At 49.0% G+C, this 12,898-nt stretch overlaps 1 long non-coding RNA gene across 1 annotated transcript in view; it reads right to left on the reverse strand.

The window, feature by feature from the left end:
* The window catches only part of LOC126175090 (uncharacterized), a 163,741-nt gene that overhangs the window by 107,931 nt on the left and 42,912 nt on the right, over positions 1 to 12,898 (reverse strand). The window contains exon 3 of the long non-coding RNA XR_007535522.1: positions 11,570 to 11,624. This is a non-coding gene — a long non-coding RNA (uncharacterized LOC126175090). The remainder of the gene's footprint in view (positions 1 to 11,569; positions 11,625 to 12,898) is intronic.

The raw sequence follows: 12,898 nt of genomic DNA on the forward strand, positions 1-12,898 counted from the left end.
GTTTGTGTGTGTGTGTGTGTGTGTGTGTGTGTGTGTGTGTGTCTGTGTCTGTGTGTTAGAATTAATGACGAAGAAATCCGTGGTGCATCGCAAGTGCCACCCACAACTCCTTCTCAGATAAGAAAGCTAACTATCCACAGTGAGGGCGCACACTTGCTACAAAACACGCTTCCCCTGCATTACTCCTCTCCATTGCGGCACTTGCTTGATCTGCACACTGCAACCCTATTTAAAATCGAACAAGTTCAGATGTGTGCACTCTGCTTGCTGTTCGTAAATAACTTCATTGCTGTACTCCTTACTACTGAACTGGCAGAAATTGGACAGCTTCACGCTGTTAATGGCTTTGTGTCTAACCACTCTAATAATAATAATAATAATAAACTCGTGTACAGCACTATAGCACTATAGCAACCCTTATGTACTTATTGCTGTGTCATGCTGTGAATTCATTTATTTCTTTCGAAGCGAGTAATGAAGCAGTTTTTGGACTACTACTGGTACTATCTACAACCTGGAAAAGATATTTTTATGAGATATTTAGTATTTGTTATGTATATGTCTCAGTTTTATCACCAGCAATGTACTGAACTGCCGACCGCGGTGGTCTAGCGGTTCTAGGCGCTGAGTCCGGAACCGCGCGACTGCTACGATCGCAGGTTCGAATCCTGCCTCGGGCATGGATGTGTGTGATGTCCTTAGGTTAGTTAGGTTTAATATAGTTCTAAGTTCTAGGGGACTGATGACCACAGATGTTAAGTCCCATAGTTCTCAGAGCCATTTGAACCATTTTGTACTGAACACATCACAACATATGTGTGTACTGGGTGGAATATGTGAGGAACCTGTAACCTCCGCCGTATTAATGCTACTAATTGAGGAAAAATAATAATGGATAACTTATATAATCAATATTAGAGTCTTACAAAATTGTGATAACAGTAATGACTGTTCGAAAATAATTTAGTTTCGTGACTGAAACAGAATCGAATCGTTTAGTTTCTACCCTTCAGAAAATTTCGTTTAATCCATCAGGGGGTAACTACCACCAGGTTGGGAACTGCTGATGTAGAGTTTTCACTACTCGCGTGTGTTGAATTGCATCTTGTGCTGGAGGTACGATACGCGAATTGGACGAAAATATGGCAACATAACAAGAAATGCGAGTCTGGACATAAATTCAGATGCTGACTAAGCCTGCAGGTTGCAGTGTTGTAACTGAGAACGAACGCCGCAGGTACAGTGTCCTCATTACGCTGCAAGAGTCACTCGTGGTCAGAAGAGTGTTCCGTGTAGTTGTGAGTGCATCACGTAGGAGGTACATGAATTCTAAAGTGCACGCACTGTTAGTGCTAGCCGGCCGAAGTGACCGCGCGGTTCTGGCGCTGCAGTCTGGAACCGCGAGACTGCTACGGTCGCAGGTTCGAATCCTGCCTCGGGCATGGATGTGTGTGATGTCCTTAGGTTAGTTAGGTTTAACTAGTTCTAAGTTCTAGGGGACTAATGACCTCAGCAGTTGAGTCCCATAGTGCTCAGAGCCATTTGAACCATTTTTTTTGTTAGTGCTAGTATGGTGGCTGCTTCCGCAACCGAGGCAACCCAAGTGTTTGGTGCCTCAAGAGACACCGTATCGAAGATTTATACCGCATACAGCGAAAGTGGAAAAGCATTGTCCGCTAAATCACAATACTGGTGAACATGTGTGTTGAGTGATCGTGACACACGATCATTGAAGAGAACTGCGGAGAAAAATAAGAGGACGACAGCTGCAAAAGTCACTGCAGAACCGAATGTCGCACTCGCGAACCCTGTCAGCGCCAAAGTGACACGGAGGGAGTTCCATAACTAGGGATTTGCAGTGCGAGTTGGAATTCCAAAACCATTCGTCAGTGATTCCAATGCTTGTAACAGGGAAATGTGGTACCGAAGCCAGGAAACCGTGATAATGGAGCAATGGAACGAAGTCATTTGGTCGGACGAGTCTTGTTTTACACTGTTGTTGATAATTCTTCCGGGTTATATGGCCGTGGTCCACGGAATACTTCTATTCCTAACGTTTCGTCCAATACTACGTTGGACATGCTCAGAGGTATGGCTGGTCCTGTTGAGTCCTGCCGACTGACGAGTCGGGCGTCGGAGAGCGGCCTAAATACTGAGGAAAGTGAGCGTGGTCTAGCTTGCACATAGTGGTAGAGAGAAAACTAGTCAAAGATAAAATGTAACTATCGATAATAGTCCGACATAGATAAAAAGCACTTATAGATTCTGTAACGCCACGGTCCACATCTCGCCTAGTAAGGTTACACATCTAATCGGCAAAATTTTGCTGAAACATAAAGTGAAACCGGTATTCAAACCTACCAGAAAAATAGGACAAGTACTTCGTTCTGTTAAAGATAGAAGGCCACCATTATCATCTAGCGGTGCGTATAAAATTCGGTGTACCTGTGGCAAGGTCTATATTGGTACTACGAAAAGAAGTGTGAATACGAGGGTAAAGGAGCAAAAAAATCTTTGCCGACTGGGTAAAATAGATAAATCGGCCGTTGCGGAACATGCACTTCAGTCCGGTGACCATGTAGTTAAGTTTTCTGAAACTACAGTTTTAAGTGCTACCACGAACTATTGTCCACGACTGTATAAGGAGGCTATTGAAATTTATAAATATGAAGATAATTTTAATAGAAAAGAAGAGGCCTTGAAATTAAGCGAGATATGGACAGTGGCGTTACAGAATCGATAAGTGATTTTTATCTATGACGGACTATTATCGATAGTTACATTTTATCTTTGACTAGTTTTCTCTCTACTACTATGTGCAAGCTAGACCACGCTCACTTTCCTCAGTATTTAAGCCGCTCTCCGACGACCGACTCGTCAGTCGGCAGGACTCAACAGGACCAGCCATACCTCTGAGGGTGTCCGACGTAGTATTGGACGAAACGCTAGGAATAGAAGTATTCAATGGACCACCGCCTTATAACCCGGAAGAATTATCAACAACAGTACCATCCCGTCGTGAAAGCCTTCATTGTATGATTAGAAGACTCTACGGGGAGAATGTTTCGAAATCAGTTAGACCTGTTTTACACTGTTTTCACCCTCTGGTCGAGATTACGTTCCAAGTGTGAAATAAGGCGGGAGTTACGTGATGATTTGGGTAGCTACATCGTGATATTCCACTGACACTATGGTTACTCTGCGACGTCACTTTACTTCAAGGATTTGTTATCAGTTTGGGTCATCATGGCTATCCCATGATACAATGTTTCTTTTCCAATGGCGATGCTGTGTTCCAAGATGGCAGGGCCCCTGTTCACACAGCTCGTGTCGTCCAGGACTGGTTCTGTGATGGACGAGGATGAACTGTCGCCTCTCTCCCTGTCACCACAGTCACCGGATGTCAATATCATTGAGCCTTTGTGGTTTGCTTTGGAGACAATGCTGCGTGATCTCCATCCACGTCCATCATCATCATTAGCTGAAATTACCACTATTTTGCAGGAAAAATGTGTAAGGATCACTTGAGAACCGTGCATGACCTGCATTTATCCAAATAAAGTGTCAAATCAAAAACACCTTCAGGTATCTGTATTTCCAATTTCATTTTATTTTCGCTATTATTTCGGCGTTACATTACGCCATTTTCAGGCCCCCTGACCGACTTGTAGGAAGAATCCCACCTCTCGTGCATTCGAAATAGGAGCCAGCATACAGTGACTGGTATCCGTAGATCACTTCGTTTATCAATTGCAAACCGTCAGACAAACATTCAGACCAAAATGGGCAAAGTTTTTTTTGTGTCTTTGATGCTTTGCTTTGAACGTTTGTCTAATGGTCTGCAGCTGATGAACGACGTAATCTACAGATACCAGTCACTGTATGCTGACCCCTGTTTCGATTGTACAAGAGGTGGGTTTCTTCCTATACCTCGGTCATGGGGCCTGAAGATGGCGTAGTGTAACGCCGAAACTGGTAACAACAATTTCATATTGAACAGCCGACGTCCCACAGATAAAAAATGGTTCAAGTGGCTCTGAGCACTATGGGACTTACCATCTGAGGTCATCAGTCCCCTAGAACTTAGAACTACTTAAACCTAACTAACCTAAGGACATGACACACATCCATGCCCGAGGCAGGATTCGAACCTGCGACCGTAGTGGTCGCGCGGTTCCACACTGAAGCGCCTAAAACCGCTCGGTCACTCCGGCCGGCTCCCGCAGACATCCCGTACAAAGATGGACTTACAGAGACTGTATTTATCCATTCTGAGACCACTGGAAGCTTTTTTTGAACGCTAACCGGTTTCCTACGCTGCAGAGCCAAAAAGTCTAGTACACCTGCCTAATATCGTGTACAGCCCTCGCGAGCACGCAGAAGTGCCACAACACAACCTGGTACTCACTCGACTAATGTCTGAAGTAGTGCTGGAGGGAACTGGCACCACGAATCCTGCAGGGCTGTCCATAAATCCGTAAGAGTACGAGAGGGTGGAGATCTGTACAGAACAGCACGTTGCAGGGTATCCCCGATATCCTCAATAATGTTCGTATCTGGGGAGTTTGGTGGCCAGCGAACGTGTTTAAACTGATAAGAGTGTTCCTGGGGCCACTCTGTAGCAATTCTGGGCGTGTGGGGTGTCGCATTGTCCTGCTGAAATTGCCCAAGTCCATCGGAATGCACAATGCACGTGAATAGATGCAGCCGATCAGACAGGATGTTTACGTAAGAATCACCTGTCAGAGTCATGTCTAGATGTATCAGGGGTCCCATATATCTCTCCATCTACACACGCCCAACACCATTATAGAGCCTCCACCAACTCGAACAGTCTCCTCCTGACATGGAGGTTCCATTAATTCATGCGGTTGTCTAAATACCCGTACACGTCCATCCGCTAGATACAATTTGAAATGAGACTCGTCTGACCAGGCAACATGTATCCAGTCATCAACAGTCCAATGTCGGTGTTGGCGGGCCCAGGCGAGGCGTAAAGTTCTGTGTCGTGCAGTCATCAAGGGTACACGAGTGGGCCTTCGGCTCCGAAAGTCCATATCGATTATGTTTCATTGAATGGTTCGTACGCTGACACTTGCTGATGGCCCAGAATTGAAATCTGCCGCAATTTGCGGAAGCGTTGCACTTCTGTCACGCGCGTGTGTGTTGTTTGAGGTTTTCGGGCGCTAAACAGCGTGGTCATCAGCGCCCAAACGCATAGAAACAGGAACACATGCGGTGAAGGGACGAAGACGGACAGCGAACAAGGAGAACGGCTAAAAGACACAGGCCTGACGCAGTTCCAAATCCTCACATACAGAGGCAAAACAAGTGGAAAAGAAACGCACTAAAAAAGGAAAGGAAACACAAGGAAAAGAGAACAGAAATCGAAGTGAAACAAGTAGGTAATCGTGACTGGCGGACCTCTTACCTAAAACCTGGGTGAGCCAGTCACCCAGCAGCACATTAAAATCCTCTCCCTAAAATCCGAGGCAACATATTGGACAGGACACAAAACCGTAAGACCTTAACTACAGTCGTTGCGTCGTCTTGCAAAATAGAGGGCAAATCCGGTGGCAAGGAAACCACCGCCCTCTGGTCAGAGAATAAAGGACAGTCAAGTAGAATGTGGCGGACAGTAATCTGGACGCCACAAGCACTGCAGATTGGGGGGTCCTCCCGCCGGAGTAAAAAACAATGCTTTAAGGGACTGTGCCCGATTCGGAGGCGAGTAGGAGAACCTCATCCCGCCTGCATAACTGGTAGGACGTACGCCATGGCCGTGTGGTGGCCTTGACCAGACGCAGCTTATTTTCACCGACTGCCAGCCACTCCTCTTCCCATTGACGCATAACACGATAACGCAAAAGGGAGGTAACAGCATGGAGGGGGACGGCACATTCAACAACGTGATGGAGGGAACATGCAGCTTTGGCAGCCACATCCGCCAGTTCGTTTCCCCTAATACCTACGTGCCCCGGCACCCAGCAGAAAGAAACCTCCTTCCCCTGCCGTTGCAGGTGGAGTAGGGCATCGTGGATGTTCTGGACGACCGTATCCGCTGGGTACAAGTGTTGCATGGTCTGAAGGGCACTCAGGGAGTCAGAACAGATGAGAAACTGAAGACTGGGAACACATCTCATCCGCTCCAATGCCCGCAAGATCACAAACAATTCGGCATCAAAGATGGTAAACGCCGCAGGAAGCCGTAACTTGACGACTCGATCAGGGAAAACAACAGCACAACCAACAGAGTCCCCCTGTTTAGAGCCATCCGTAAATACTGTTACATGGTCGGAATGCTGGTTTAAAATATCGTAAAATAAGGAGGTAAAAACAAACGCAGGAGTGCAGCTCCTCCGGTACTCTGACAAGTCTAAAATGACGCAGGGCCTCTGGAGCAACTAGGGAGGCAGACGGGTAAAACCCTGGAGTTGGGGTGCCACACGCTCCACACCAAGGGACTCAAGCAAATGCTTGGCACGAATCCCAAATGGTCTCGCTGCCCTGGGACGACTGGGAAAGAGACGTTCCATAGGCGGTCGGGCAACAGTAGGGTACGCAGGGGAGGTAGGACAGGCAAGGAATTGACACACCCGTCGCACCATGAGGAGTTTCCGCCGGATGGCGAGCGGCGGTTCCCCTGCCTCAGCACACAGGCTGGGGATGGGACTGGTACGGAAGGCACCAGTAGCCAGCCTGATACCCTCATGGTGTACTGCGTCAAGAATCTTCAGATACGAAGGCCTCGCTGACCCAAACACGGTGCATCCATAGTCAAGACGCGACAGGACGAAAGCCCTATAAAACTGCAGCAGACGCAGCCGATATGCTCCCCAGGACCGATGGCTCAGACACTTCTAAATATTCAGTGTCTTCAGGGCCCGCACCTTGAGGTCTTTAAGGTGCGGCAACCACGACAACTTGGAATCAAAAGTGAGGCCCAGGAACCTCAGGAAGAATGGTGTCTCTCAGATGCAATTCAGGGGAGGTAAAAGCACGTCGAGAACGATTAAAATGAACACACACAGATTTGTCTGCAGAAAAGGTAAAACCTGTTTTCGCAGTCCACGCCTCTAATCGCTTTATCGTAAGCTGCAGCTGCCGACTAGCAGTGACAAGACTGGAGGAAGAACAGAAAACAGCAAAATCGTCCACAAACAAGGAGCACTGGGCAGGACTCCGGATAGTGGACGTGATACTGTTAATGGCGATGGCAAAGAGGGTGACACTTAAAACGCTTCCCTGAGGAACACCATTCTCCTGCACGTACAAATCAGATAGCACATTACCAACCCGATATCGAAAGAGCCGGCGGGAAAGAAAGTACCGAATGAAGATGGGGAGATGGCCACGAAAGCCCCACTGATGGAGTTGATTGAGGATAAGGCGGCGCCAAGTAGTGTCATACGCCTTATTAATGTCAAAGAATACACCTAGACAATGCTGGTTACGTAGGAAGGCCTGCTGGATGGCCGCCTCAAGCAGGGTCAAGTTGTCTATAGTTGAACGACATCTCCGAAAACCACACTGAGAGTGGCTAAGGAGCTGCTTGGTCTCGAGCAGCCAAACCAGGCGACGATTGACCATGCGTTCCAATGTCTTCCCGACACAGCTCGTCAAAGCAATACTCCGATAACTACTGGGATGCATTCGGTCCTTAACCGGTTTGAGGAGGGGAATCAAAATTGCCTCCCTCCACGAGTCAGGGAACGTTCCGGATGACAATATCATATTAAAACAATTCAGGAGAACTTCCTTGGATGGCAGCAACATGTGCTGCAGCATGCTGTACAGGATTTGATCATCACCTGGCGCAGTATCATGAGCCACAGACAGCGCCGAATCCAGTTCCCACATTGTGAAGGGGCAGTTGTAGGGTTCAGAATTTGGAGACCGGAAGTCCAAGAGATGGCAGTGCGGTAGCGGCAGAAATCTGGATCACAGTTAATAGTGGCAGTAGATTCCGCAAAATGCATGGCCAGTGCCTGGGCAATGTCTCTCGGCGTCGTGAGTAGACAACCCTGATGCAGCAATGCCGTGACAGGTAGTTGGCTGCGTTTCCCGGAAATCCTCCTGATGGCTTCCCATACTTTCGTAGAACTAGTGGAGCGGGAGATGGAGTTCAAGAACGATTGCCATGACCGTCGTTTGCTCTCTTTAATCACTCGCCGCGCCTTGGCCCTTGCCGCCCGAAAGGCCGCGAGATTGTCAGCTGAGGGACGGCACTTGAAGCGGCGCAGAGCTGCACGGCGGGCTCGGATGGCTGAACGGCACTCAGTGGTCCACCAAAGGACAGGACGCCTGGGATCGACAATTCAGCAGCATGGGAGATCACGGCTGTAACATGGTCGACCCATTCGTGGACACTGGCACGGTGTTCCAAAACAGCCGAATGGCTGAAAAGTGTCCAGTCAGCTCTGCAGAGGTGCCACCTGGGCGGCACTGGTATTGCCACAGCCTCATCCAGGAGGCGAATCCAAAGGGGGAAGTGGTCACTAGAATGGAGGTCAGCGGCAACCTCCCACAGAGCAGGATCCGCGAGTGCTGTAGAGCAAAAGGAAAGGTCAATAGCTGACGACGACCCAGAAGCAGTACAGAAATGAGTGGGAGCACCAGAGTTGAGGATGCACAGTTCTTCGGACGCCATGAGGCTTTCCAGAACGCGACCCCTGGGGCAAGTTGTCGTAGAGCCCCATAAGACATTATGAGCATTGAAGTCTCCCAGAAGGAGAAATGGGCGGGGGAGTTGGCTAATAAGGTCTGTGAGAGCCTCCGAGTCTATTGCATCCTGAGGCGGTAAGTAAACGGAACAGATTGTGAGCCTCCGCCGCACAAGAAGGTCAACTGCAACTGCTTGCAAGTCCGTAACGAGAGGCAGCTCAGATGAGTGGTGCATCTCACGGACAAAAACCGCAACACCACCCTTTGCCCTTTTCCCCATCAGATCATCTTTTCGATACACAGTATAGCCCCGTGGCCCGAAAATGTGTCTCTTGGAGACATAAGCACAAGGGGCGCTCTCGTACAAGGAGTTGTAATTCGGCCACATGCGTCCTGAACCCATTCAGGTTCCACTGTAATATGGGAGCCGGTGATCAGGGTGGCTGAATTTTCACCCTGCCTCTGTGCTTAGGAGGAGAGCCCGTACTGGCCGGAGATTTATTCCTGGGGCGAGAATATCGCCCCCGGTCGACATCAATGTCCATCAGCTCCGATGACGACCCAAGGGAGATGTCAGACAGTACGATGGCATCGTCATCGGACTGACCCTGACTAGTCTCCTCAAGTGGCAAAACCTTCACCTTCGGCGTCTTCGTCTTGGGGGGCTTAGAATGCAGAACCTTGTCAACAGTTGGAGCTTTACTCGCCTGGGCAGAAGGCGCCATATGGGGAGGGGCAGGAAGTACCCCAATGTCAGCAACCACGGCCTTGTCCAACGTTGTGGGGAGAGCTGCAGGTTGCAAAACATCCGCAGCAGCACAAGTGCACTGGCAAACGCAGGTATTAGTGCTGACACTAGCAACCTCCGTTTGTGTAGCAACAGTGGCCAACTGTACCGGTTTTTGCAGAGCGGAAGCGAAAGATTTTGTAAACACAGGAGGCTGCATGGCCTTAAAGAACTTCTTGGCCTCACCATAGGGGATGCGCTTAGATGTTTTGATCTCCTGTATCTTCCGTTCCTCGAGATAGATGGGGCAGACCCGGCTCCAGACAGGGTGACTCCCAGAGCAATTCACGCACTTCACAGGCGATGAACAATCGGCTCCTTCATGGTCAGGCTGATCACATTTACCACAAGTGGCTATCCCATTGCACCCCAACGTAGTATGCCCAAAGCGCTGACATTTAAAATAGCGCATTGGGTTAGGGAAATATGGCCGTACCGGCAAACGTAAGAAACCCGCTTTAACATGCTCTGGGAGTCTCGGGCAATTGAACGTGAGAATAAACGAGTCGGATTTGACTAGGTCCCCATCGACTCGTTTCATAATATGCTGCACGTCGACAATACCTTCGTCAGCCCACTCAGATTTCAACTCGTCCTTGGGGATATCCACCAAGTCCCTACATGTCACAACACCCTTACTACAGTTCAAAGTGGAGTGGAGGTCGGTCTCGATAGCGTACTCTCCGAGACAGGTTGCTTTTCAAAGAGAAGTGACTTGACGGGAACTAGAAGTTTCAACTAACAGAGTCCCATTGCGCAGTCGCTTCACAGATTTCAGTGTTCCTGCAATTCCCTCAAGACCCTTGTGGATGTAAAAGGGAGAAACTCTCTCAAAGCTACCTTCCTTCCGTTTGACAATCAAAAACACATTCTGGTTATCAGCATGTGCTCTGTTACGACAGTCTGATAAATCTCTAGTAACACCAGGCGCTGGAGGACTGGCAGCACGAAGTCGCTTTTTCGATGGGGTGTGTTTTCCTACCAGTGGCCCACCCAATCCACTGGTAGGGGGAAACGTAGAGGTCGAAGGGTCCATTGTGGTCCCACGAGCAGCTAGGGAACTAAAGGTCCGCTCAGACAGAGCCCCGCGTGCCTGAGTAAGCCTGATACAACTGGGGTGCGGCAGGCGCCCCAGAGGTTGCCCGCTTGCGACTGTTCCACCCCAACAGCCATGCATCTTATAGGCGCGCAGCACACCGTAAGATTGAGGGGTTTTTATAGAGGTTTACCTTCCTCGCAATCCAGGCGATCAAGCCAAGATTACCATTCCCCGCAGCACACAACTTTCCACCGCCGCGCCATGCGGTGGTCGCTGAAGCATGTCCGGGGCTTACGGTGTCAGGAGACTGGCGACGCTGACCAGTCCCCAGCTCAGGACCCCGGGATCGCCAAGCCCGTACTCAGCAAATGAATGCTGAGCCCCTGGGGGGACTTCTGTCACGTAGAACAATTCTCTTCAGTCGTTGGCCTCGGAGATTTGATGTTTTACCGGATTGCTGATATTCACGATACACTCGTGTAATGGTCGCACTAGAAAATCCCCACTTCATCGCTACCTCGGAGATGCTTCGTACCTTCGGTAGTGCGCCGACTAAAAAACCACGTTCAGACTCACTTACATCTTGATAAACTGCCATTGTAGCAGCAGTAACCCACCTAAAAACTGCGCCAGGCAGTTGTTGTCTTATAATGGTGTTGCGTAACGCAGCGCCGTATTCTGCGTCTTTACATATTTCTGTATTTGATACGGATACCTATACCAGTTTCTTTGGCGCTTCAGTGTATATCTTATTAGGAATGATAGTGCGTTGTGTTTTTCGTGTTTCCGTATTTTTGTCTGGCATCTGTAGAACGAGTGATTGAACAAGTTTACATTTCACAGCCAGTGGAGCAATTTCCAGAATTTCTGGAGGTCATAGGGGGAAGAAAAAGTCTCTTCCTCGCCGTGGCGAGAATGTTTCCTGTCACGCTGAAATGCTCATCCAAAGTTATAACTAATAGGGATGGGAGACGATTGTTCTACGGAAGCAGTTAAAGCCTTGTGTGACTACTGGCAGGATAGAGTGGGGGAGGGGAGGGGGGCAAGAGAGCGCCGAGCGCCGACGCGTCGCTACTTACGTGACGGGGAGTGGGCGTCACGGCATCTCACGCCTTCTTCTCGTAGTGGGCGGCCCTGCAAACGAAAGAAATCCGTGTCAAGGAGGGGCAGAACGGGAAGCGGCGCCGCCTCATTCCGCGTGACTCATCCGCCTGCAGCTGGGCTCTGCCTCTGTATCTCAGCACGCAATCACGCGTCTTGTCAGGCTCTGCCTAGCGCTTGTTTGTGCGCATGTGTGGGTGAGAGAGAGACAGCGGTACAAAACAGGTCCTCTGTCGGCAAGACAAGCACCTCTTCTCCCATCTGCGTTAGCTGTCCACGTTCCTCCTGCTGAAAGAACGGGACAATAAATTAATTCATACGTCTGCAACAGCATTGCTCAATAACACAAATGGCAAAGGATAATCTATTCAGGTGTGACTCGGTGGCTCAAAAACCTCCTCACCCGGAGATTGTCGGTCTCCTTCAATACCCCACTGTGCCAGATTGGCATTTAACAGCCCTTATGCAGGTTAATTAGTAACGCATTACTATACACTACTGGCCATTAAAATTGCTACACAGAGCATTCACACAAGGCTGGCGCCGGTGGCGACACCTACAACGTGCTGACGTGAGGAAAGTTTCCAACCGACGACCCGTGGCTCTACCCTCCATTTCATTACCCTACATTTCCGCAGGATAATGCACGACCGCATGTTGCACGTCCTGTACGGGCCTTTCAGGATACAGAAAATGTTCTACTGCTGCCCTGGCCAGCACATTCTCCAGATCTCTCAACAACTGAAAACGTCTAGTCAATGGTGGCCGAGCAACTGGCTCGTCACAATACGCCAGTCACTACTCTTGATGAACTGTGGTATCGTGTTGAAGCTGCATGGGCAGCTCTACCTGTACACGCCATCCAAGCTCTGTTTGACTCAATGCCCAGGCGTATCAAGGCCGTTATTACGGCCAGAGGTGGTTGTTCTGGGTACTAATTTCTCAGGATCTATGCACCCACGTTGCGTGAAAATGTAATCACTTGTCAGTTCTAGTATATAACATATTTGTCGAATGAATACCCGTTTATCATCTGCATTTCTTCTTGGTGTAGCAATTTTAATGGCCAGTAGTGTAATTTACATTCGGTCCTTGGCTATTGTGTCATCGCTGCTAGTCATACTCTTAAAGACCTGCCGTGCTCTCTCACAATGACTTGAGGCTACTGGCAAGGTAGTCCAGCATACACTGATGGAAAAAAATGACAACATCTAGACGGAGTTTTGCGACATAAACGAAGGTTGGTAGGCGTGTTTCTGCATCTGGAAGATGGTGTCTATTCAAATTTCGCTCCAGTCGCATAAGAC

The sequence above is a fragment of the Schistocerca cancellata genome, chromosome 3, assembly GCF_023864275.1.
Source record: "Schistocerca cancellata isolate TAMUIC-IGC-003103 chromosome 3, iqSchCanc2.1, whole genome shotgun sequence".
NCBI lineage: Eukaryota > Metazoa > Arthropoda > Insecta > Orthoptera > Acrididae > Schistocerca > Schistocerca cancellata.